The sequence below is a fragment of the Globicephala melas genome, chromosome 9, assembly GCF_963455315.2.
Source record: "Globicephala melas chromosome 9, mGloMel1.2, whole genome shotgun sequence".
In the NCBI taxonomy this organism is placed as follows: domain Eukaryota; kingdom Metazoa; phylum Chordata; class Mammalia; order Artiodactyla; family Delphinidae; genus Globicephala; species Globicephala melas.
Window position 1 is genome coordinate 29,844,537 of NC_083322.1, and position 26,202 is coordinate 29,870,738.

Consider the following 26,202-nt stretch of genomic DNA (forward strand, 5'->3'; position numbering starts at 1 on the left):
GCTCTAGCCAAAAATAACCTTTATTTTTGAGAACATTAGTTTCTATAACCTGGTTGTACAGAAGAATCACTAAGTGTAGTTTTTAATAATACTGGTGTCTGGATCCCAAAAATTGCTGAAACAAAATCTCTAGGGATCTGTTTTTCTAAGAATTTCCTGAATGGTGCTTACACAGCCATTTCAATAAAAGAAAAATAAACCAGGCATCTGGGAACCACTAGTTAAGAATTTTATGCTTAAAAGCACTTAATTACACTTTACATCTCATTTCTTACATGTAAAAAGCTTGGAAATCATTACACTATCCTTACATCAAAAAAAGCTAGAAAAACAGAAATTGAATGATTTTTAAGACACATCTCAGAACTGAGGTTGCATAGCCCAAATCTTTAGAAACAGGTGTATCCAGAGAGCTCTAACAACTGGGATCTGCTTACCTGGAGTAGATGGCACTGGAGCCCTAAAGTGGTAGGAACACTTACCAAATAAGTTTGATGGATTGCTGAATGTGACTAGTGCAAGAATGAGAAAGTCCTCAGGATCATAGTCTTGGGAGACTCCAATATCTCTAGAAATCCCACCAATTTCTCACAGTGAGGATCCAAGAAAGATGCTTCATGGCTCTGGTAGGGAGAAGATAGGAGTAACAAAATGCAGTATGTCCAGACCTTCACCATAATAAAGGTATACTCTCCAGGGGAAAGAACTTTAGTTCTGAGCCTAATCTCAGCCCCATATAGCCTCCTGTTTTAACTAAGAGGGGTGAAAAACTGTTCTGGAATGCTGTTCTATACTAGAAATAGGCAGCAGAGGAAGAAAAACTATACCACTGGAGAAACACACGTGAAGGTCACAGCCCTGAAAAACAGGCCACTAAAAAATAAGGAGATTTAAGTTGGAAGATTAGAGAATGCTCACTCTCCTCACACCTTATAACACAACAAAGTGAAACACACACAAAGAATGAGGAAAGAGAATAGAATATCCAAGAACTTTGGGACAATTTCAAAAGTGTAAAATGTGTAATGAATGCTAGAGTAGAGAAGAGAGAAAGGATCAGAAGAATATTTGAAGTAATAATGGCAGAGAAGTTTCCAACACTGATGATAGACATTGAACCACAGAACCAAAAAGCTCAGACAACACTAAACAGAACAACACTGAAAACAACATGAACAAACAATAACCAAAAAACAAAACCCCCCAAAACCTCACTACAGCTAAATATATTATTTTCAAACTGCAAAGATAAATGTTAAAATAAGCCTAAGAAAAAAATCATCTTACCTATTTATGAACAAATTTAACATTACAGTGGATTTCTTGTCAGAAACTGTAAGAGAGAGAATAGAATGGAGTAAATATATTTATAGATATATATATAGATTTGAAAAATGCCCACATCTATTGAAACCATCCTTCAAAAATGAAGAAATATTTTTCTCATAAAATCAAAAACTGAGGGAATTTATTGCTAAACAGACTTGCCCTGCAAATCTTAGAAGTTCTCCAAGCAGAAAGAAAAGAATATAGATCAGAAACTTGGATCAATATAAAGTGAAAGAAAACAAATAAGGAGTAAATAAAGGTAAAATAAAGTCTTTTATTATGAATTGATCTTAAAGGTACATGCTTACTTTAATATCAGTAACAATGTTTTGGGGATTATATCATATGGATAAGTAAAATGACAGTGATGTTACAAGGAATGAGAGGAAAGAATTGGGAATTCTCTATTTTAAGTATCTGTACTACATATAAAGCAGTATAATGTTAATTGAAGGTGGGCTTAGAACAGTTAAAAATTTGTATTGAAAATTCTAGAGCAACTACTAAAATTTTTAAAAAAGCAGTGTAATTGATGTAGTAAGAGAGACAATCTTATAAAACACTCAATGAAAAAAAAGCAGAAAAGGCAAAGGAACAAATGAAACAAAGAACAAATATGACAAATAGAAAACAGTTATACATGTGTCATATTTATCCAACTATAGCAATAATTACTTTAAATACAAATGGTCTAAATGATTAAAAAAATAAACACAAAGGTCCAACTGTATCTTGTCTAAAAGTAACTCACTTTCAGTACAAAGAAACAGACATAAGGACAGCAAGGGGATGGAGAAAAATATACTAACAGTAATCAAAATTAAATCTGAATTAGCTAATGTCAGATAAAGCCCACTATGAACAAGAAAGATTATCGGGTTAAAGGGATGTGTTAAATAATTAAGGGCTCACTCCTTCAAGAAAATAAACAACCCAAAATGTAGATGCACTCAAAAATAGAGTGTAAAATATGTGAGAAAGAAAAACTGACAGAATTAAAAAGAAAATAGGCAAATCTACTATTTTAGTTGGAGACTTCAGCACCTTTCATTTGGGAACTGATAGGGCAAACAGAAAAGAAAATCAGTAGGATATAGTTGACCTGAACAGTAATACAAATGTATTTGTTCTAAGTGACATTTATAGAATGCTCCATCCAACAATAGCAGAATATACAATATTCACATTATTTTCAAGTTCACATGTATTCATTAAGATTTACTACGATCAGTCATAAAACATACTTAAACAATTTTAAAATAGAAATTATAAAAATGATGTTCTCAGGACAAAATGGAATTAAACTAGAGCTAAAAAACAGAAGGATAACTGGAAAATCTCTAACTGGGAATTAATCAATATACTACTAGTAATATATGAGACAAAAAAGGTATAATATAAAATATTCTGAAGTATGTGAATGTGAAAATACAATGTATAAAAATGTGTGGGATACAGCAAGAGGAGTGGTTAAAAGGAATTTTATAGGATGAAATGAATATATTGGAAAAGAAGGTTGATCTAAAATCAATAATGTAAGCTATCACCTTAGGAGGTTAGAGAAATAGGAATATTTTAAGCCTAAAGCAAGTAGAAGAAAAGCAGCAATAAAAATCAGAGTAGAAATCAATGAAATGTAAAATAAAATAGAAAACATTAACAAACCCTAAAGCTAGCTCTTTGAAAATTTCAATAAAATCAATAAACTAGCTAGGCTAACAAGAATTTTTTCATCTAGAAAAAAAATTAATTTTAGAATAGACTTACAGGAAAGTTTTGAAGATAGTACTATTTCCATATGCCCTGTGCCCAGTTAACATCTTACATAGTACCATATATTTATCATAATTAGTGAAACAATATAGACCCATTATTATTAACTAAAGTTTGAGATCCTACTAGATTTAAGCATTTTAAGTACTCAAGTACTTTAAGTACTTGTTTTATTAAAAATTACATTTGATTTTGAAATTCAACTTTAAAAAAATAAGGTATTGAATACTTATAATTGAGAACTTAATTAACCCAGAGATTGTCCTTAGAAATTACACTCTAAGCTCCTTATTTTAGAGCCAGTAAGAATGAAGACACAATGAGTACAACGACTCTCCAGGATAACAGAGCTAGTTAGTGTCAGAGCTCAGATTGCAATACAGATCTCTGGATGCTAAGTTCTGTGCTTTTCCCTCTTCCCAACACTGCTAATTTTCCATCTTCTTCTCTGGTCTCGTTCCTCCAGCCTCGGGAATAAATTAGGATAATTCCTCCAGTTTTATTCCCACATAACTGGGAATAAATTAGAATAGCATTTGAATAATCTATAAATATATACTTTTCTAAAAAATTTACAGCCGCATAATTTTTTGAAATATTTTAAAAAAATGTTTAGAAATTAAATTTTTTTCAAACATCTCAAGTTTTTTTTGGAAAACGTTATGTATTTCAGTTTTTTGGCATCTTTTATAGTAAATCATTGTAATACAGGCTGATATTTTTATCTCTGAAATATTATAAGCCGTTTTAACCAAGAGATGGCCCATACAGAGCACCTGTACTGACCTAATAGACAGTAATGGCTCATTTGTAAGTTTTATAACCTAAGGGTTTAATATTTCACTGGGAAGACTCTAATAGGCTTTGACATAAGGAAAATCTATGGTGGAATTAGATGACTTTTTATAGATTAAGTAAATAACACTCATTTAAAACATACACTTCAGTACCAGACAATTATGTAAATATTAAAGATAACTGTTTTCAACCAACTGCTTGAATTTCTACCACAGTTATAGTTTTCTATCACAGTTCTGGCCTACAAGAGGTTGATATGCATATTGCAAATGACTGTTGAGCACATTTGCTTAAGAGAAAGAAAACTGAGATTATTTCAGCTCCATTACCTCATCAGCGTCTCCATTTCTTTTAAATTACACTCATTATAACAAACATTTCATACAAAACATACAATGGGTGATTTCAAATATTGGTTTTATAATTAGCATATTATTACAAAGTGCTTACTTAATTTTGAATAAATTCTTTTTCTGATTACTTATTCTGCCCCCTGCAGTTTATCAACACATTTTCCCCAAACTTTTGTATGTTTAGCACCTAGTTAGGCTATTTATTAAAAATATAATTTTTTCAAGAATTTTTACTTTAGAATGCTTTTTAGAAAATTACTCTTATTAGAGTAATATCAAGTGATTCTCATATAAAGTGGCCTTGCCTGACAAAACTCTGAAATATCTGACTAACCACAGTGTATTGATCTACTTACCACTGTGGATGTAGGGCAATCCTGTAGCCAACAGGATCCTCCATATTCTGAAAAGTGGAGTATGCCTTCTCTGAAGAACCTACCATGTATTATTTGAAACAATAGCTATATCAGTGCATGGTCTGGGGTGATTCTAAAGATAAGCACAGGAGATGATGTTTACTGAGGAATTACACAGACAAGGAATTTTGAAGGAAGCAATATCTCAGTGAGGCAGAAACGCAGGGGTGATGAAACAGACTGTAGGGGAGCAGCCAGACAGTTGCTGCTCTTGGTTGGCTTGAGGAAAGCAAAGAATAAAGAAACTCACTCATACAGAAAATTGCTATCTGAAAATAACACTTATGGAAAGCATGACCAACAAATAGCAAAGTACACATTATTCTCAAGTTCACATGGAACATTTGCCAGGAGAGACCACCTTCTGCACCACAAAAGATAGCTTGATGAATATAAAAGAATAGAAATCATACAAAGCATGTTCTCAGAACACATGGATCTAACCTAGAAATAAATAACAGAGAGCTGAGAAATCCTCAAATATTTAGACATTAAACAACACAATTTTAATATAATACATGACTCAAATTCTCAAGAGAAAAACATTTTGAATGTAATGGAAATATAAATACAACTTATAAACATTTGTGGGATGCAGCAAAAGCAGTGTTTAGAGGGAAAGTTATATTATTGAATGCATATGTGAGAAAAGAAGAAAGAGCCAAAATCAATAATCTGCATTTCCACTTTAGGAAATTAGAGCAATAAGAGCAATTTTAAGTCTAAAGCAAGCAGAAAGACATAATAAATACTGCAGAACACATGAAATTGAAAGCAAGAAAACAGTGGAGAAAATCAACACCACCAAAAGCTAGTTCTTTGAAAAGGTGAATAAAATTGAAAAACTCACAGCTGGTCTAACCAAGGAAACAGAAGAGAAGACACAAATGACTAACATCAGAAATGAGAGAGGGTCTTCACTTCTGACCCCATGAAACTATAATCTTATAAAAGGATTATAACAGAATAATACAGACAGCTCCATGCCTACAAATTTAATAACTTAGATGAAATAGAACGATTAATTAAAAAGCACAGACTCCCAAATCTCACACAAGGAGAAATCAATGATATGACTAGACCTATATCTACTAAATAATTTGATTCAGTAATACCTATGCAGGGCTTCCCTGGTGGCACAGTGGTTGAGAGTCCGCCTGCCGATGCAGGGGACACGGGTTCGTGCCCCGGTCCAGGAGGATCCCACATGCTGCGGAGCGGCTGGGCCCGTGAGCCATGGCCGCTGAGCCTGCGCGTCCGGAGCCTGTGCTCCGCAATGGGAGAGGCCGCGACAGTGAGAGGCCCACGTACCGCAAAAACAAAACAAAACAAAAAACCTATGCAGATAAATTCACTACAAAAAAGAAAACTACAGATCATTATCTATCTTTAATATAGATGCAGATACTCTCAACAAAATATGGCAAATAAAATCCAACAATGTATTAAGGTGTTATACTCTTCAATGAATCTACAATTATCTCAACTACAGAAACAACATCATATGATATCCTGGGACACAAATTATGTAAACAGAAAAACATGCCACATTTCTTGACAGGACTATTAAACATCCTGAAGAGTTTAATTTTTCCTAAGTTTACATGTAAATTTTTTAAGGGTTTAATAAAATACACAAAATAATTTTTTGGATTTAGACACTTAAAAAAAACATAAGCTAGTAAATAAACTTCAAAACAAATAAGAATTATGTGGGCTTACCAAAGTTTGAAATAAAATAGATACTGAAATTATTTAAAAAGTGCTATATGGCTGAATAAATAGATAGACTAGAAAGTCTAGAAAAAATACACATTTGAGTTTAATGTATTATATCAGTAGGTTAAAATTATGCAATTCATGATGTTGGGACAACTGGGACAACAGACTGTCATCATAAAAATGCAAAGTTCCATCCTTTTCTACCACATTATACATTTCAAATTTCTACATGAATCTGAAACTTAAACATGAGAAATTGAAACATAAGTTTCAAAAATATTGGATAATTTTATAATAATATTGGAGTGAATAAATCTGACACAATATTTAGACATCATAAAATTGATGATTTCAAATGCATTTAAAATATATGCATGAAGAAGAAATATATAAAATGACAAGTGGAAGAATGGGAATATATTTGCAACTTATATCACATAAAAAGGGCTAAGTTCTCTAATTCTTAAAGATTTTCTTTTTTGATATGGACCACTTCTTTTTTTATGTCTTTATTGAATTTTTTCCAATACTGCTTCTGTTTATGCCCTGGTCCCTTGGTCGCAAGGCATGTGGGATCCTAGCTCCCCGACCAGGGATCGAACACACACCCCCTGCATTGGAAGGCAAAGTCCCAACCACTGGACCACCAGGGAAGTCCCCAGTTCTTTAATTTTTAAATACACTTGAAAAGTCAACATGATATATCCGTTAACATTATGAAAACACAAAGGACGTGGACAGATAATTCAACTGAAAGTCAATATAAATAGCTTTCAAATATATGAATATTTGATCTCATAAATATTAAAATCATGAGATGCTATTTTTCACAGTTTCTTTAGGCACAATCACATTCTGATAACATACTGTGAGTGAAAGTGAGACAACAGGCACTGTTGTACTTCGATATTTTGGAGTTCAACTCTAAGACAGTTAGAAATATTTATTAAAATTAAGACTTCACATGTTATCTGACAGCAATTGTATTATTTGATTTGTATTATAAGGCTGACAATAACTAATTATAGTACAGCTACACACAGGTGTGCATATATATGCCTACATATGTAGCTATTAAAAAGAATACAGAAGCTACATATCTACTTATATAAAAATTTCAAGATATATTTCTAATTAAATATGCATATGTGGATAACTGTATATGCATATATGCTAATATATACCTAAAATATCTTTGAGACTATCTTTGAAAGCACAAACAAGGACTGACAACAGTGACTGCCTCTGAAAGGATGACGAGAAGCCAGGGGCAGGGTTAAGGTAGAGGTTTAGTTTTTCCATATCGCAGGTATTACTGTTACCAATGGAAAAATAGATAAAATATATAAATAAAACATTAAAAAGAATTCTACACATTAATTACTATCATTAGTATCTCATCTATTCCATTTACTGCCATATAAATTATTGATGCTTTATTTTCTCTCTTCATAAATGCAAAATATATCTTAAAGATGTCCCTCTATTTTTTTTTTTGCGGTACGCGGGCCTCTCACTGTTGTGGCCTCTCCCGTTGTGGAGCACAGGCTCCGGACGCGCAGGCTCAGCGGCCATGGCTCACGGGCCTAGCCGCTCCACGGCATGTGGGATCTTCCCGGACCGGGGCACAAACCCGTGTCCCCTGCATCGGCAGGCGGACTCTCAACCACTGCACCACCAGGGAAGCCCTGTCCCTCTATTTTGTATTCTAGAAGTATATCTTTGAAGTACCTTTATCCTGATTGTTCTTCTATTTCCATGTTAGCAGATTTAAATTTCACATTATTATGTAGCTCTGAGTTTAGACGGTTTTTGTTCTTTTTCCTATTCTCTACATACATGTAGAAAATACAAATGGAATAATTCCTGAAAGTGGCACTGAGATTTCATGGACTCATTTACCTTTTGAACTTGCTTTCCTGAGAACAGTTCTATCTATTATCATTAGAAGAAATCAATTTCTTGAAGCTTATTTCTTTAACAAAATAATTTCCTTTTCCCCCTCTGTTTATATTTAGGAAATCTTCACTCAAACTTGCCTCTCTCTCCACCCCTGAATAAAACACTGTGGGTGTCTTTAATTAATCCCTTGTTATATATACAACTTCTGTTCTATAGCTAATGTTTTTATCCTTATTTGATTCGGAGGGAAGGGTATCATTAGCCATTTCTAAACAACTTATTTGTTATTTATTATTCATCTAAAAAGTCAGGATTGTATATGAAGATGTTGGCTCAGCAGTAAAGAAACGATTTCTTTGTTCTATTTGAAGGTTTTTTTTTTTCTGTTTCCTTGATATCTGGAGGAAGATTAGTTAGATAAACATAACCCCTAATTCACAATTTTTAAAAATGCAGTGGAAGTATTTTAAGAGATGATTTATACTGTATTTTTCTTTTTCTTGGGGGGGGATGTCACCTTCATTGTATTTCATTATTACTTCTCAAGCCGACTTCATATTTTGAGTTTTCTACACATTTACCGTAAAGTAACTGGTTTCTTGAACATTCTTTTTGATGTCATTAAAATTCTAGGATAAAGGTTATTTGATGAATAGTTTTTCTTTCTCATTCTTAAATACAGTTCCTAACTAATATAGAAAGTTAGTTTCCTAACTAATATAGAAAGTGACTGTTGAAGTAGGGTTCTGCCTTAGCAAAACCCAAAAATATGTGGCATCGACTTAGCCATTGGATGGCAGAAGTGAGGAAACTAATATTGGAGATATAAAAAATGGCAATCCATATTTGTAACTGCAAAAGATTTACTAAGTCGTCACCTGCAGTAATAAAGAAAAACGCATGTATTTGCTGCGTCAGCCACTTGAGGGGAAAAGTCTAGAAAGCAGGACTTAGAACATAAAACCTTGTTAGGGTGTGTTGGCTTCTATGGGATGGATTTAAAAAACACGTTCTAAGGGATAGGTTAACACATGAACAAACCGGCCAGTTTATGGTCAGAGATGAAGGGATAAAAGGGTCTTCCAGGTTGAAACGCCACTGGTTCTAACTCCAAACAATGGGATATGGGAACCAAAGTTTTGGTAAAATATCTTAGATGAACAATGTATAAGAAAGAAAGGGGGTGGGGGGGGAGGGAGAAAGGAGCAGAGACCACCTTAAGGACCAAGTTGAGGTGGGATACATGAGAGCAAAGTGGCAGAAAAATAATGCAGATTTGAAACGTATGAATTAAGAAGGAACTTCTGGTGTGGTTAGCAGTGAATGCAATGCCTAGTCAATGTGTGAAGGCATCTTATTAGTAAAGAAACCATACGGCTGAACTAAAAATACCTTTGACTTTTGGAATCATTGAGACCCCCTAGTCTTACATGAGCAGTAAGCTTTAAAGTCAGTGCAGTCCTGAGGATGGCATGCTCCAAAATCTTCACTTCAGATATGGTCAAGGAGAACAGTGGATAAAGGGGAGTTTCCAAAACTGCAGAGCCACGGGTCACGGCAAACAATGGGCAGAGAAAAGATTCAGGGCCTAAAAGTGTCGGTACTCGTTTTTATTGTTGTAGCTCAATAAATGGGCGTTCGTTAAGAACCAGAACTTTAATTATAGACAAATTAAAATTTTTGATTTTGTTCACTTACATTTGGGAAGGAAAGTCATTTCAAAAATGAATCAAAGCTACACATTATTACTGCTGTTTATCATTTGTACTCTAACAGAGCCTGTCTTATCTATTAAAAAGCATATCCTTTTCCCTCTTTCACAATATGTTGATAAATAAACGCACACACATACACACACACATACCCATACACACACACCCACGTACACATCCATATACATTTCTGTAAGAATACAACTGCATACATACGTGTTGAGAATTGTGACCTATATGTATACAAATATATACTGGTCTGCTTTGTACGATGGAGCACCAGAATATTTTGTCTACTCTTCATAGGCAGTGCTAAGTATGAAGATAAAATTATTTTTACTAATAAGACTTCTGGAAACAATGTTGGTGATCACATATGGGTGAAATGAGAATTTCCCAGTGAAATGGAAATGCACAAACATTTACATGATAATTATATACTACATACTCTCCTGGGTATAAGTAATTTTACTCATAATAACTAAATGAGTGATATTATTGTCCACATTTAAATGAAGCAATAGAGACAAAAATGAATTTCTTTCACTTCGCACAAGTGATAATAGGTGGAGATTTAAATCTAATATTCTGAGTGGAAGAGTTACTGAATTGATCCAATATAAAGATGACACAGGAACAAAACCACCTACAGGAAAACCAGGTTACTCAAAACGGATACATAAGTTATTTAGGAATCATTTTACAAGAAAGAGTTGAACTATTATTATATTTTCATCTCCTTATTACCAATATTTTTTGTAGCCTGAAGTTTAGATTAAAATACTGCAAAGTAGCTACTAAGAACATTCATTTTTGAAACACTTACCTTTTTAAGTATCATGAAAAGTGTGACTTAGTATACGATATTTTGTTTGGAAAGATACTGAGGCATATGGCTGATAGGTTTTAAAACCCTGTAATTACTAATATAAAATCTGAAATCAGGCAAAAAAATATTGAAGGAATCTTTTATAGATGAGGATGATTTGTGAATGATTTTGTAATTCATAAAACTCTTTTAAACACTGCCTGCTAAAATATTATCCCTAGGTAAGTTATTGATGTATGCCTTTAATGAGAATATTAGAATATATGCAATTCAAACACCAGCTAACTTAGCAGAATTTTTTTTTTAATTGGCTCAACCACTAATTGAAACCAGCAACTAATTTTTTTCCTCACAGGAATCCAAAGTGATATCCCAGACACATACCTCTATTAGGTGAAAGAGTACTTAAATAAAAAAGATTTATTTATCTATATCAAGACTCTAGGGCTTCCCTGGTGGCGCAGTGGTTGGGAGTCCGCCTGCCGATGCAGGGGACACGGGTTCGTGTCCCGGTCCGGGAGGATCCCACATGCCGCGGAGCGGCTGGGCCCATGAGCCATGGCCGCTGAGCCTGCGTGTCCGGAGCCTGTGCTCCACAACGGGAGAGACCACAACATTGAGAGGCCCGCGTACCACACACACACACACAAAGACTTTAAGATATAGGGCAGCAATATAAAGACAAAATTATAATAGGATAAACATTTAAATGGATTACAAATACAATCATTTCATAAATTTAAAAATATTATTGAAGTAAAAAAATTGTTTTCAAAATATTTTAGTAACAAAATTAATACATTTTTGTCAGTGAAAGTGAAATTTTAATTATCTGATTATATCTGTCATGTCATATCTGTGTAATAAAATTTCTATAATGGTGGTAAGTTTTGAGTTGAAGGTAAACCTGTTTTTTTTCTAGATTTGTGTGTACTGCTATGGTCCAAGACTGCATGAGGCAGTGCTCTGATTCTTTACAAAGTGGTACAGTAGATCTGTTCTCTTATACACAATGTATAATACACTGTATTTCCTTGTGGCCAAAAATGATCATGAGGTCATTCAAAGATTTCCAGTCTAACCAAGAATGATAAAGGTTAAATTGTTTGTCAAAGAAACAAAAAGCCAAACTGTTTTCTTATATATAGGTTACCTTTTAGATTTCAAGTAAATTACTCATTGCACAGATTTTACTAAAGTTACTTAATATTCTAGGATATCTAATTAGGTTTAGAAAAAAAATCTCTACACTATAACATGTTTCTCAGCTTGCCTTGTGTATTATTTTATATTTATGATAACTTTGTAAACAAAATCAGGTTTCTGATCTTTTTGAGAAGGTAACTGGAAAGATTGAGTATTTAAATTTATCCATTAAATCATTAAAGAAATTTAAACGTACAATTAGAACACCCAAGAATACTTAATGCACACTGAAGATCACTTGAGATTATACTTTAAGAAAAATTTTAGATTCAACCAAGAAACTATTAAGAACTATAATGGATGCATATAAAGTAGAATTCATCCTACTTGCAAATAACTTCTATTTCTGTTGAACGGCATTGCCCATAAAAAATACGTGCAGTTGTTTTTGTATAACAGTAAATACTGTCAGGAAACAATGTACTTTCTAAGAAAAAATGGTCAAAATAAAGTAAAAGTGATGACTAAGGGGTAAGCAAGGAAGAAGGAGTGAGGGGTAACCTGTGCAGTTGCTGACCCGCAGTGCACCATCAAAGGGATTCAGGATGACAAACAGGATGAGGCATTCTGTGCTTTAGAAAAACAGGCCCCACAAATAGTGAGATGTGTATCTCAGGGAGAATTTAATGAACCCACATACTTGCATCTTCCCATACACTAAAAAGCACCAACTTGAGATACCTGTTCTTTGTGACTAGTGGTAATCTTTTACTAAGAACGTGTATGCTAATTTACTAATACGTGTATGCTTGGATACACGTATTCCTCAGCCAGAAACCATACATCAGCGGTCCTCTCCCCTGCCTTTTCAGAGCAGTTCTCTCAGAGCTACTGAGAGGCTGTCTCCCTGGCTACAGTCCTCAGCAAGACCCTGAATAAAATTGAAACTCACAACTCACGTTGTTTATTTTTCTTTAAGTTCACAAAGCTGATAATGACAAACAAGTAAACTAGGGACTGCATTTTAGGATAATTCATCAGGTTTTGCTGTGATAGTGCTGATTAATAAAGAAGCTTGAAACTCAGTGGGTTACGGGCAACTTTCATTTGTTAATTGCACATTAGAGCTATGCATTTTTTGACTGCTTCTTTACTTAGATATATTTACTGGGATTTGCTGAGATTACCTCTGCTAGATTCTGCTGAGATGGGCCACAGGGTGAGTATTAGGATTAAGTCTGTTCCACATGCCTCCTCACTGTGGGACACAAACTAAGGGAGTACCTCTCATGTGGGACATGCGGTTTTCCTGAAAGTGTCAGTGTTATGTTATGTTATGTCAGTGCCACATACTTTGTTTTGTTGTGGCAGCATTCTACATCTGGTATCAATTTCTGTATTAGTTTGGTTTTGTTATAATCGTGCATAACATTCAGCTGACAACACTGACATTTACAATGCCTTGCATTTCTATCCTGCTTTCGTGTTTAACAATTTGTCATGACTCCTCCTGAAAGCTCTATGGGGCTTCTCTGCTAGACTTGGATGTAGGATGCAAGTTGGGTGAACTACTGCTTCACATGTCTCCTTGCTTTGAGAACCAGGATGAAGGAGTGTATCTTATATAAGACATGTTCTCATAGTAGAAGACAGAAAAACTGGAGTGGTGAAAGAAAACACAAAACGTCTCTGAAAACCTCTGCTTGGTACTGGCGAACTCTGTTCTATCCACCTTCTACTGGTGGAAAAAAAATTACCTGGCCAAGGCAAAAGTCAGTGGAAAAATATTTTTTTTCCATATTAAACCATGGCATGAGGAAGCAGAATCATGATTAAATAATACAATCTATATACCTAGTAAATCTACATACATACCTAGTAAACTAGATAAATACCCTTGCATTTTTATGTCCTGGCCATTAGCCTACTTTCTTTCAAAAATAAGTACTATTGAAACGTATTTCACTAAGCTAGATGAAACTATTAAAGTTGACTCATTTGGGCCTTGTTTTGTAAAATTAATGCTAATGGTTTTGTACATAAATCATCAATTTTATATAGTTTTCAATCTCCACATAATAGAACAGTGCAAAGAAGCTTGTTTCTGAAAGGCTGAGACAATTATTATTAAATAATAATCATAATTATACTGATAGATATTTAAAGTTTATGATAATATCCAGATCAGGTAAATGTTTCTAACAATATTGTTTGTTTGGCTAATCAATTTCACCAACTTTATATTATGCTGTGTTGAAAGATGAAATTACTAGGCATTTTCATCTCTCTAAGGAGCAGTAATAGGAGAGGGTTTGGGATTTTTATTTGTTATGTTATTAATGTACACATAAGATCACTGAAAAATGAAGCTGTCTTTGCTGAGCATGGGCTCAGTGCCATTAATTTTATAACCAGGGAGGAATGTGTGCAATAATTGCAATTTCTAAATCTCAGCTTTTGCAAAAAAAAAAAATCTAGCAATGGTTATGAATCAGAATGATTCTGTAATAATTCTGAAGTAAATATATGTTCAAGCAGTTATACATGCCTCCATGAGATGTTGTGCTTCTAAACTTCCTTGAATGTGACAGGTTACTGATTACTTTACATCAATATTATATTAAATTATGTCATAAACTAGATTTGAGTTGTATATTAGAAATTAAAATTCTTGTTCATAAGAACTGGTCAAACATCACTTGTTAAGCAAACCCAGTGGGGATGAATACAATATATATTGTCTTTTAAACTTATACCAATCTCAAGAATTCTAATTATACGAAATGGTTTTATACTTATAAGCGACTAAGCCCTAACCATTTCCTTAGGGAATAGTGAGTGGTCCTCCAAAAACTGTCTTCCCTTCTTTCTGGTAACATGGTTAAACTCTATGTCTCACTTCCGTTGAGGTGAAGTGTGTCTGTATGACTAAGTGATTGTCAGTGGAATGTGAGCAGAAGAGATGTTTCTACTTCTGTGTTTAGTCCTCAAGAAGGACATAATAATTAGAACCAATGGTGATACAGCTTTGAGACATGAAAATGGTTTGCGGGATGTGGCTGCAAAATGATGGAAGATATCTGAGTCTCCGAATGTCCGTGTAGAACAGAATTGTCTTTAGAACTAGTACAGAAAAATAGACTTTGTTTTTTTCAGACACTGTATTATGGGGCTTGAACCCATTACGGTCATTTGATTTAGCAACAAGGCATAGTCATTTTAATAGTACCTTCTTACGTAGCATATACATAAAGAAATGTTAAGATAGAATCTGTCACCAAATGTAGAATCCCTCTTCACTTTTCATCACATGGGTTAGTTAATAATATGTTTTTGATAATGGAAAAGACAGATCTCATTATGCATTATTTTACAAAATCACACAAAATAAACACACCAAATAGCAATAAGTACCACTAAGTTATATATATGCAAAAACATGTCAGTTTTGATGTTCCTCATTTTAAGTTAAAATGAGTTACTCCACATCACTTTTTTAAAGTTTATCTTTTCAAGAAGAGATATTTCAAAAATCAAACATAGTTGAACTCACTGAAAACAACTAATATTCAAAATGATATTTGTAATGTTTATACACAAAGTCTGGAAATCCTTGTTGATAAGAAATATACAAGATTAAAGATTTCATTGTTTTAACTGTGTTGAAATATAATTATTTAAGCTTTGGGAAAGATAACTGTTAAATATGAAATGATAACTCTATGTTTTGTATAAGATGCCTTCTTCTCTACAGTTTAAACCCAAAAGGGCACTTAGGAATGGCAGGGTGACGGGCACTGACATAAAGTCTAAAGATGATGCACGTTGCTGCACAAAACATACCTGAAATCTATTAGTACTTTTTGTTTAAGTATTGAACAAGTTATTTTAATGTAGCATTTTGATGACTCCCAAATTTGTTCTCTTCCTAATTCAGGACAACTAAGGCTCAATCAATCCTCCCGGGGTGTGGGGAAGGTCTGAAAACTATTGTGGAAAAACTCCCAGAATTGTTTTGCCCGAGGGAAGGTAGACTCTAGCATTTATCTACTAACTCTCATCCTGCATTGGTGGAGCACTGCTCTCAAGGGTGATAAATCCACCACACTACAGAATTCATCTGAGGGTGGGGAGTAAGCTCCCTTGGTTCTGGAGAAAGCCCTCAGGCAGTGAAGGGAGACAGATGCGGTCAGCATGTTGGAAAAAGTCTGTAGCAACAGGTGAACTCACATGGCCCAAGGCAATGTGCTGCTTCTTCAACAGCATCTGCCACATTCTACTTTATACTTGTGATACTGTATCTGTTTATCTATTCATCTATTATTTATGGAACACCTTTAGTGGGAAAGATCTGTTCTAAATGTTTGGAAAACAGCAGTCAACAAAAGAAAATCCTTACTCTTGTGGAAATTATATTCCAGTGGGAAAGAAAGATGTTAAAATAAAAAGCAAATGATTATATACTTAAGAGATATAGATAATAAAATATTTAGGATTTAGATAGTTAAGTTGTCTACACTCCCCTCCCCCACGAACCTGGGAATGACAACCAGCAGGTTTTTGTTCATTTTAAGTAAGAACTTTCCCCTATAGGTAGCCAAAAAAAAAAAAAAAAGAAAGACTGCTCTTGAATTAAACAGTTGAATTTTTATGTGTCAAGGATAATGTAGAATGATTAGTGGATTATATGTTCGATTAAGTGATAATTAAACTCTTCTGACTTTGAGAGGAGTAGTGATTTAATTTTACCATTTGTTTTGATTCTTGATGTAACCTGCAAAAACTATTACTCTTTTAGAATTAAAGAATAATATTAGAAATAGTTCATGTCACCAAAGAATATACTTTGATTCAACTTGGATATATCTTTTCTCTTAGGAAATCTCATAAGCTGTGTACAGAGCATATGTATAATTATTAAATCTCCAGCACGTACCATAACACCAGATACGAAATATGCACTACCTTATCTGTCCAAAGTGTATATGCATGGACTTAATTTAAGCATTAATTTAAATATCTTGAAATTATTATATTAGTACTTTAATTTTCTTATTTGCTATCAAGCCATTTCTGCATACATTTTTCTCCCACATATTTAAATTTTGATAGTGAGTTAGCTGCAGAGTTTAGGGGAGAAAAAAAGGTATTTTAATTATTCTCAAATTTAATCGAGAATGTTCTGCAATTGAAACTGGTTGAGGAAAGCTTTAAATACAGTGATAATTCTGTTGAAGTTGGTGCTTGGTAGGGGTAAGCATGCCCAAAACACACAGTTTCAGAAATACCCTATATAAAGTGTCTTTCTTATATACAAATAATAGGGAATTTTGGAGAAGATACATTTATGAGAAGTATGTATAATAAGTTAAAGAAATTTCTGTCTTCTTTTGTTTTTCTCTGAAACAATAAACAAATATTGAAAAATCATAAATTTCTAAATAAATAGTGGAGACCCTTCCTTCCAGGAATAGCTTTAATAGAACAACAGTGCTATATAAATATAGTCTTTCTTGTTTCTTCTTCTTTGAAATATACGATGCAGATTGCCTTGGATAAACATTTTGAACCACTGATAAGGTGCATAATATTATAGCACTAATAAACCCTGAGGCATTCCAAGGAAATTACTACATATACTACACACACACACACACATACACACACTCACACACGAGAAGTAGAGGCTCTAGTTAAATTCTATAGTAAATAGTGTTTCTATAAAGCTCTTATAACTTGATAGTTTCACATGAAGATTATTTAAAATATTTATATACAACTGATTCCAGAAACTGACAAAACAAGTACAAAATCATGGTCATATAAACAAGATAACTATTTGCCAGGAATCATTTCTATCAGACATATAATTTCACAGTAATACGTGTCAAGCTACATTCTTAGGTTTGCATAAGATTTTGATGTGTATGTTCCTAAAATTTATATATTTATATGATACATTATAAAAGACAAATAATGTATAATTAGAGGTGATGTATTTCTTAATCTACACTCACAAGGTGTTCTTTATGTTCAGCTGAAGATCCTTTGGAATCCCGAAACAAATCTGTGTAGATTTGTTTTTAATGGCCTGAGATTCTTAGAATAGCCTTTCTTAAGATGGCAACCTCACTCTAGATTCCTAAAAGAGAGGCCTGAAAACAAGTCACAATTTTGCTACAGTAATGGGTAGTGTTATGTCACAGGGCAGTGATGGCTTTGTGTATGTCATAGGCATTGTGATGAATATGGGAAACTGTGCATTATGGGGAAAAAAAGACTAGTTCTAAATATAAGTGTGATGTTCATTAGATATATGCGAATACCTTCCCATCTTAGACATATCCTTAACCAAGTTTGCAAGTTTTTATCAAGGAAGTGAAAAGGACCTTTTATCTAGTTATTAGGATGAAATATCTAGTTATTAAGACAAAATATCTAATTATTTTAATAATTTTTTCATTGCTTTACTTTGATATCTACAAAGGTGATATAAAGTGGTACATTTAATGTAATAATAAAGCCAATACCTGTGATCTATTCATTATATCCCAACCTGGGCATATGTTTAGATTGAATTATCTTTCTTTCATGTAACCTGGCTTTAATATGTATACAATTCCTAACATTATGTCAAGTACTTGAAAGGCCATGAAGTAAACAAAGCAATTCTTCCCTTTTAGTAGTTAATAAGCAGCTTAAAATAATTTACCTGGGGATAGCCGTCATGGCAGCAAAGCGTATTTTGTGTTGGTGGATAGTCGGCAGGACACAAATTATTTGTATCTGAGATGAAGAAAGTATCTAGGAGAAGTGTTTCCTTTCTCTACCTCTTCTTTAGAAAAGTGTTTCCTTCTCTACCTCTTTTCCCTTTTCGTATTTTTCCTCCCCTCCGCTTGCTTTCATCCTTCTCTTTCACGTTTCCCTCCCTCTTTTTTCCTTTGAATAATTCTATTCTTTTATAGTCATGTAGACAAGAATACTCTATTTTCTTCTTTTTATCATGATTTACCACTTTCAACGTTACTAGCTCTCGTTTTGCAGCCTTCACCACCAATGTCTTTGCCTAAAGATAGAGCAGATGATGAGCTCAGAGAAGTTATGCCTGGGTTCATCAACCACTGGCAATTTGATTTACATTTATAATTTTAAAATAACACGTGATTAACCCACCCACTGCTGAATGTACGGTGCTTATGACATATTGTTCCCTAGAGAGAAATGATCTTCTTTGACTCTTATTGCATACCACTTTAAAATGCTTTGGAACTCAGTCTAGCTGCCTCAAATTTACTCTGTAACATAGATGATTTGGGGGGGGGGAGACTTGCTTGCATGTGTGTGCACACACACAGTACAGAGTGACTGTACTGAAATGTGAATTCCTGTCTGTCACCTGCAGCACTGCATTAACAAGCACTGAACTGAGCCTAGTGCACACGTGGGGAACTAACTTGAAGGACACTAACTATTCCATATATTATTATTAAGCCCTGAAAATATATGGTGTCCTGAGATGGTAACAGGATGCCACAAATTCTTTAATTCCCCTTTTGTTGAGAGCTGTAGTATATTCTTATTTTCCTTGAATCTGGGCTGGCTCAAGACTGCTTTGATGAATAAGGGTGACACTCTGTGCTTAAGCTCTAAAACATGTAGCAAGTACTATCTTAGTCTCTTGGAAGTCTGAGTCACCATGGATGATGTCCAACTACTTGGCTGGGGAGATCACTTGGAGAGGCCCTACGACTACATCACAGAGGGGTCTAGCTGAGCTCAGCCTTCAGCCTTTCCTTCCTTCCCAAGGTTGCCAGACAGATGAGTAAAATCATCTCAGACCATCCAGATCAATCTAGGTGCCAGAAAAATATGATTACTGAGGAGCTGATGCCCAATGGAACAGAAGAATCACCTGTGTGCCTGTGCCCATAGTTATGCCTCACAAAACATAAAGTGGTGGTTACTTAAAGCCCTGTGTGCTCAGCTTCCTGTTGCTTATCAGTAGATAAAAAAGATCATGCTCTATGGGCATGAAAACAAATCTACTTCATCTTCTGTTTATTTATATGGCTACTGTATATTTTCCAGGTGGTTAATAACATTTCATGTCTATATCCTGTGGTTGTGACTTGGACTGGGTATGAGTTGAGCAAAGAGAAGGAGAGAGCACTGAATGGTTCCTCCCATCAAAAATCCTGATATATTTCCTTTTTCCCTTCCTTTGTTTGTGATTTTAGAGAGAGGAGTGCATGAGACAGGAGTGCATGATATAAATAAGAGGTCTGTCTTAGAGGAAAGGGTCAAAAGCTAGCCGAGTGGATGCCAAATACTGGCAGTGCTGCACTGAAGGAGAGACATTTCTTTGACTGGGGTTCAAAGCTGTGATTTAGTGAATGCATCGCTGCTTATAAGTCTCCAAAGGAGTTACTGGAGGAGTCGTGGTCCATGCAGGCAGCTCTAAATAAGCCTGAGTACATTTCTGTCTTTCAGCAGTTCCCAGTGCTGTGACAGTTTCAAATCATGCTTTACTGTTTCTTTGAAGCATTTTCTCTCTCTCTCTTTTTTTTACCCAGTCTGCTTCTTTTAAAGGCTCTCATTCAGCTTTTAAAAAGATGAAAGGAGGCATGAAAGTCAATTATTTTCAAAAGAATAAGATAGAAAAACAATAATAGGAACTGAGAAATTGGGAGAGAAATATCTTTGTGACTTACTTAAAACAGGTCAGAACATTTGAGACTTTCTTGATGTCAGCTGTTCAAAATGAGTTTAATAACATGTAGTCTCCTAGTCGGCATACATATAGAATTTTATTATGTGGTTGCATTGCACTGGAAAAACATCACCAAAATAAGACACAGCCTGTGGACATTCATATCATTATCCATCAAGTTATGTTGGTTGGGGCTTCCCTGGTGGCGCAGTGGTTGAGAATCTGCCAGCTAATGCAGGGGACATGGGTTCGAGCCCTGGTCTGGGAGGATCCCACATGCTGCGGAGCAACCAGGCCCGTGAGCCACAACTACTGAGCCTGCGCGTGTGGAGCCTGTGCTCCGCAACAAGAGAGGCCGCGATAGCGAGAGGCCCGCGCACTGTGATGAAGAGTGGCCCCCGCTTGCCACAACTAGAGAAAGCCCTCGCACAGAAATGAAGACGCAACACAGCAAAAATAAATAAATTAATAAACTCCTACCCCGAACATCTTCTTAAAAAAAAAAAAGTTATGCTGGTTTATTACTGACACATAACACATAAAGGACTTCTCTCCTGAAAACTATGACTAAACATGGCAGTATGTCAAAAATATCTTCTTTTTGTGAACAAATAATTTGAAAATAGATGGAAGGATGAGTTACCTTAAATTCTGAATTTCAGTTTCATTTTTCTTATTCATCACATTTTCGTTTTTATGATTATCAAATAAGCTGCTACCAAACACTGCATTGCCCAGTTTTCATAAAATATTTCAAATACTTTAAAGATACAAAATAGTACCCCAAATTTCAGCCTCACAAGGAAAGACCAGCAGTCAATCTATTGCCAAAATCTCACATGATTTTCTGCTAACTACCGTTTGATGAAACATATAGCAAAAACAAAGAAAAATTTGAGTACAATTTGAAATAACGACTGCTAGTTGAGGCTACGAAATTCCCATTGAAATGCCCATGAAAACACAGCAAGAGATACAAAGTTATAACACTAAAAACTGTGAACACTGGTCAAGGATTTGCCAGGTCCCTAAAGAAACAGTTCTGAACCATAACAGAGATGAGACCCTAAAGCAAAAAATGAAAAGCTTTAAGAAGATGATGGCAGATTTCCAACCAATCGCAAAGCAAACAAATCTTCCCAGACTAGAAGGGGGAAATATCTATTCCTTTATCTACCCAAAATATACATGAATACACCTTATAGGAGTAGCTTTCTGTTTTCTTCCCCAAGAGTGTGACTACACTAACTGCTCTTGTTCTCATTTATTTCCATTTCAGGGCTGAGTTTGACATCCAGTGACCTGTTACACCCTAGGATGAGAAGTCCATCATAGGGCAGGACAGAGACGGAAAAAGCTGGAGTGTTGGTATGTTATGGGTTACAGTGGCTCACGTACTGTTTCTGAAAAGGAAAGGATCGCATCCTGCTTCAAATATTCCAGTAATAAATTCCTATCATTGAAAAAATGAAAGCCCTTTAATTTCAGAAGAATCATGTGAGATGTGAAATGTTAAACAGCAGGCAGTTGGGTACACATATTTTACAATCCAGATTATTTTCTGACTCAAAGAATTAGGAGAGCAGAAATAATTTACCCATGCTATTTATATCAAAACCTAAGCCACCCTGGAGCCCTTTCCATTTAAGATTGGGAAACAAAGAACACCTGAATTTTGTAATTAAACCGATAAAAAGTCAACATAAAAAGTAAAATAGCAATGAAGATAAATATGAAAAATATAATTGTGTATTCTTTAAAATTCAAGAAAATGCTGACCATAAAGAGTAGATAAAAGATGAGATAACACAATGAAATCAAAAGTTTTGATAAAAATGAAGAACAGAGTGAGAGAAAGGGAGGAAGAGGAATCTCATTGGGATATGAAAATATTATAAGGAAAACTAAAAAGTTCCTAAAACTTGCTTTATTTTTGAATGAAAACTATATAAATTAGAATCAGTATTATAGAGGAAAACTGTAGGACTGTCACTTATAATCTAGAGAATAAAGACAAATATTTAGAATGACAGAGCATTAGTATATTAAATATGGGGTATTAATAATATGACAGCAATAAATAACAGATACAAAAAAGAGAATGAAATGAAACAAAATATAACATGTATCCTTGAAAATGAAAGGAAAGCTGACTTCAGGTAATATAAACATGGATATCAGAGTGAGAGAAACAGCAAAAGTAATTCTTGAGAAAGCACAAACATACTAAGCATATAACAATCTGGTTATAAAATATATGATTTTATCAGTAAAAATGTATTGATAGACTCAAATGTATACATGTAATAGAAATTCCAATGGTGATTTAAATTTGACAGAATGAGGAAGGATAAATGAATGAGAATATCCAAGAACATATTTTAAAAGAAAAATAGTATCAGTAATTTTATACCAGATATTAATATGTATTATAACACTATAATAAATAAGATCTGATCTGAGTGAATGAAATAATATAGGTGTAGCTTAATAACAGTCAGAATTTACATATCACTTAATACCAGCTAGGTATTATTATTAGCATTTTACACAAAGGAACTCATTTAACATGCATAGTAATTCTTTCATGTATGCACTGGTATTAGTTTTCTGTTGCTGCCATGACAGATTACCTCAAATTTAGTGGCTTAAAACAACAAAGATGTGTTATCCACAGTTTCTATATGTCAGATGTCAAACAAGACTTTTGCCAGCCTAAAATCAAGGTGTCTTGGGGCTGTGTTCCTTACTGGTGGTTCTGGAGAAGAATCCACCTCCAAATTCATTCGGATTGTTGGCCAAATTAATTTCCTTGTGGTTGTAGGACTGAGGTCTCCATTTCCTTGCTGGCTCTCAGCCAGGTATCATTTTCAGCTTCTAGAGGCTGCCCACATTCCATAACATGTGTGTGGCCTCTTTTCCCATTTTCAGAGCCAGCAAGCATGGAATGAGTCCTTCTTATACCCAGAATCTCTCTGACTTTCCCTGCAACTGCATCTCTCTTCTGCTGCTTCTTTAGCCAAATATCTTTGACCACCTTCCTCCTCCTTTCTTCCTTTTCTGCTTTTAAGGGCTCTAGTAATTACATTAACCCCACCTGTATAATTCAGGATAATCTCTCTGTAACCTTAATTCATCTGAAAAGTCCCTTCAGAGCAGTATCTAGGTTAGCATTTGATGGAATAACTGGGAGGTGAGAATCCTTGGTGAACATCTTTAGAATTTTCCCTGCCATACTTCTATTCTTACCTCAACTTTACAGATGAGTAAACTAGGCACTAAGGGGTTAAATATCCACCAGAGACACAAAGGCAAAGGTAGAGCAGCTAAATCCTGAACCTGCGTATTCAGGCTCCACAGTATGATATCCACCATTGTATTATAAAGAACTGTGTCAAGAAACAAATCATAACAGCACATGTTCTAGATAATTCTAATGATATCACAAATAAGGAAAATTACTAGAGCCCTATGGCACAGCATTCACCAACATTAATTCCAGAGGCACTAAATATTTATAAGTAAAAGATAACATTTAAAAATTACTTGAAGCATCAGTGAATTTCTATTTCATCTCCAAATAAAAAATGTATAAATAGCTAAAAGAAAAAAAGCATAGAGAACAAAAACATTGCTAACTTTAAATATATTAAATTTATAAATATTTCCAAACCTACGAAAATGGGAGCAAATCCCTTTGTAAAAGTAATCTCTAGGTAAAAGCTCTTAATAAAATAAAAATATAAAGGTATTGTCTTCTTCAGTAGAATGCTACCAAATACCTTACATCAGATTTCATTCTTAAAGGTGAGATATTAGTAGCATTCTCTTTAAAGTCAGGCATAAGAAAAGAATGCCTTCCATCACTGCATATATTGAACATCATAAGGGAGGCGCTGGTAAGCACAGAAAGTAAAAAATCAAATGAAAAAAGAAATATTAATCTCAAATAAGGAAAACTGTCATAATTTGCTGGCAAGATAATTACCTACGAAACCCAAGAGACTTGATTAGAAACAATTCTAAAAAAAAGAGGTCTATATGTTTTCTGGACTAATACAAAGGCAATTTACACAAATCAATTTTATTTCTAAACACCAGCATAAACAATTAGAAAAAGTTACAAATGAAAAAGGGATTTTCCTATTGTCTCTAAATTTTGGCTAAGGCAAAAGAAAGGGAAGAGCAACGTGCACCCCCTGAGCAAGATGGCCTTAATCTCCCCCTCAGCTCGATTAAATTTTAGACAAGTTTCTTCCTGACTCAAGGCCCTGACCTCCCTTCACTTAAAACATTTACTTTAGTAAAAAGTGTACTTGTAAATTCTTCCCCTGCCACGTTGACATGTAAATCTTTTTAAAAGCCTCTTGCCAGTTTTACAACCTAAACTGTCTTTCTCAAGGATCTGGGAGCCAACCTTCAAAATGTAATCATCAAGGAAGATAGAGCAACTATCTCCCGGTCTCTCTGTGGGAGGACGGAGCCTGACTTCAGTGGGAGCCTTGCTCCAAGCTGTAAAACTCTTTCCTCTTATGAAGAGAAGAGAAAGTTTACTCTTCCCTTGGGCAAAGCCAATTAGCAAACACAGGTGGCCTAAGACTCCCCAACTCCAGGTCTTAAAAACTCTCCAGCCCTTTATTTCAGACTGGGCTCTGGCCTCTCTTCCCTATTGCAATAGTCTTGAATAAATCTTCCTTGCCTGTTTAACTCTGTCCAATGAAATCTTTGCTTTGACACCACCCTTACTTTGGAGAGGGAAGGGAAACCCAGAAGTTGCAGAGAGGTTGGGAAAATAATGAACAAGGAAGGAACAGTAAAAGAATCTTCTATTCCAGGTCTCCAAGGCATAAGTCAGCCCTGAGGCAGGGGAAGGGAAAATCTATGACCTGAGAGTGAGATTTAAATTTTCAATTGAACTATTAGAACCATCATTTTAATACTGAATAGTGAGTTGTAATTACTGAGATAAAATTTGTTTTGTAATTGTCACTGAAAGTGTTCTGAAAGGGATGGCTTTTGTCTCAGGAGCTATTCAAGGGGCGGGGGAGGAGGGAAGGAGATTAAACAGTTTAAGGGCAGTTGTTGGATGAAAATATAGATGCTTCCTGATTTATTCTTCCAAGTTCAGTACTTTAAGCAGATACTTAAATAACTTTTAAAAAGTATACTACCTACAGTACTAACACAGACAATTAAGTACCTAAAATAACTAACAACATATGTGTAGGACTTTATTAAAAGAAAATAAACCACAATAAATGAAACGGCATAATGTATTATTATGAGACAGTATTTGTATATTATCCCCCAAACACATTTTTAGTATTTAAAATTCAAATTAGATTACTAACGTTTCTTCTACCTTTTATACTTATTAATCTAAAAGTGCAATCCAGGTAGATTAAAGAATTAAATGTAAAAAGCAAAATTTATGGAATAAAGTGCAGTTGATCCTTGAACAACAAACATGGGGGGCTGGTTAGGGGAGCTGATGTCCTGTGCCACCGAAAAT

The 26,202-nt window shown here is 34.5% G+C and overlaps 1 long non-coding RNA gene across 8 annotated transcripts in view; it reads left to right on the top strand.

The window, feature by feature from the left end:
* The window catches only part of LOC115853879 (uncharacterized), a 135,396-nt gene that overhangs the window by 99,834 nt on the left and 9,360 nt on the right, over window positions 1-26,202 (top strand). For all 8 annotated transcript variants that reach the window (XR_011377717.1, XR_011377718.1, XR_011377720.1 and 5 more), the window contains one exon: window positions 21,970-22,058. This is a non-coding gene — a long non-coding RNA (uncharacterized lncRNA). The remainder of the gene's footprint in view (window positions 1-21,969; window positions 22,059-26,202) is intronic.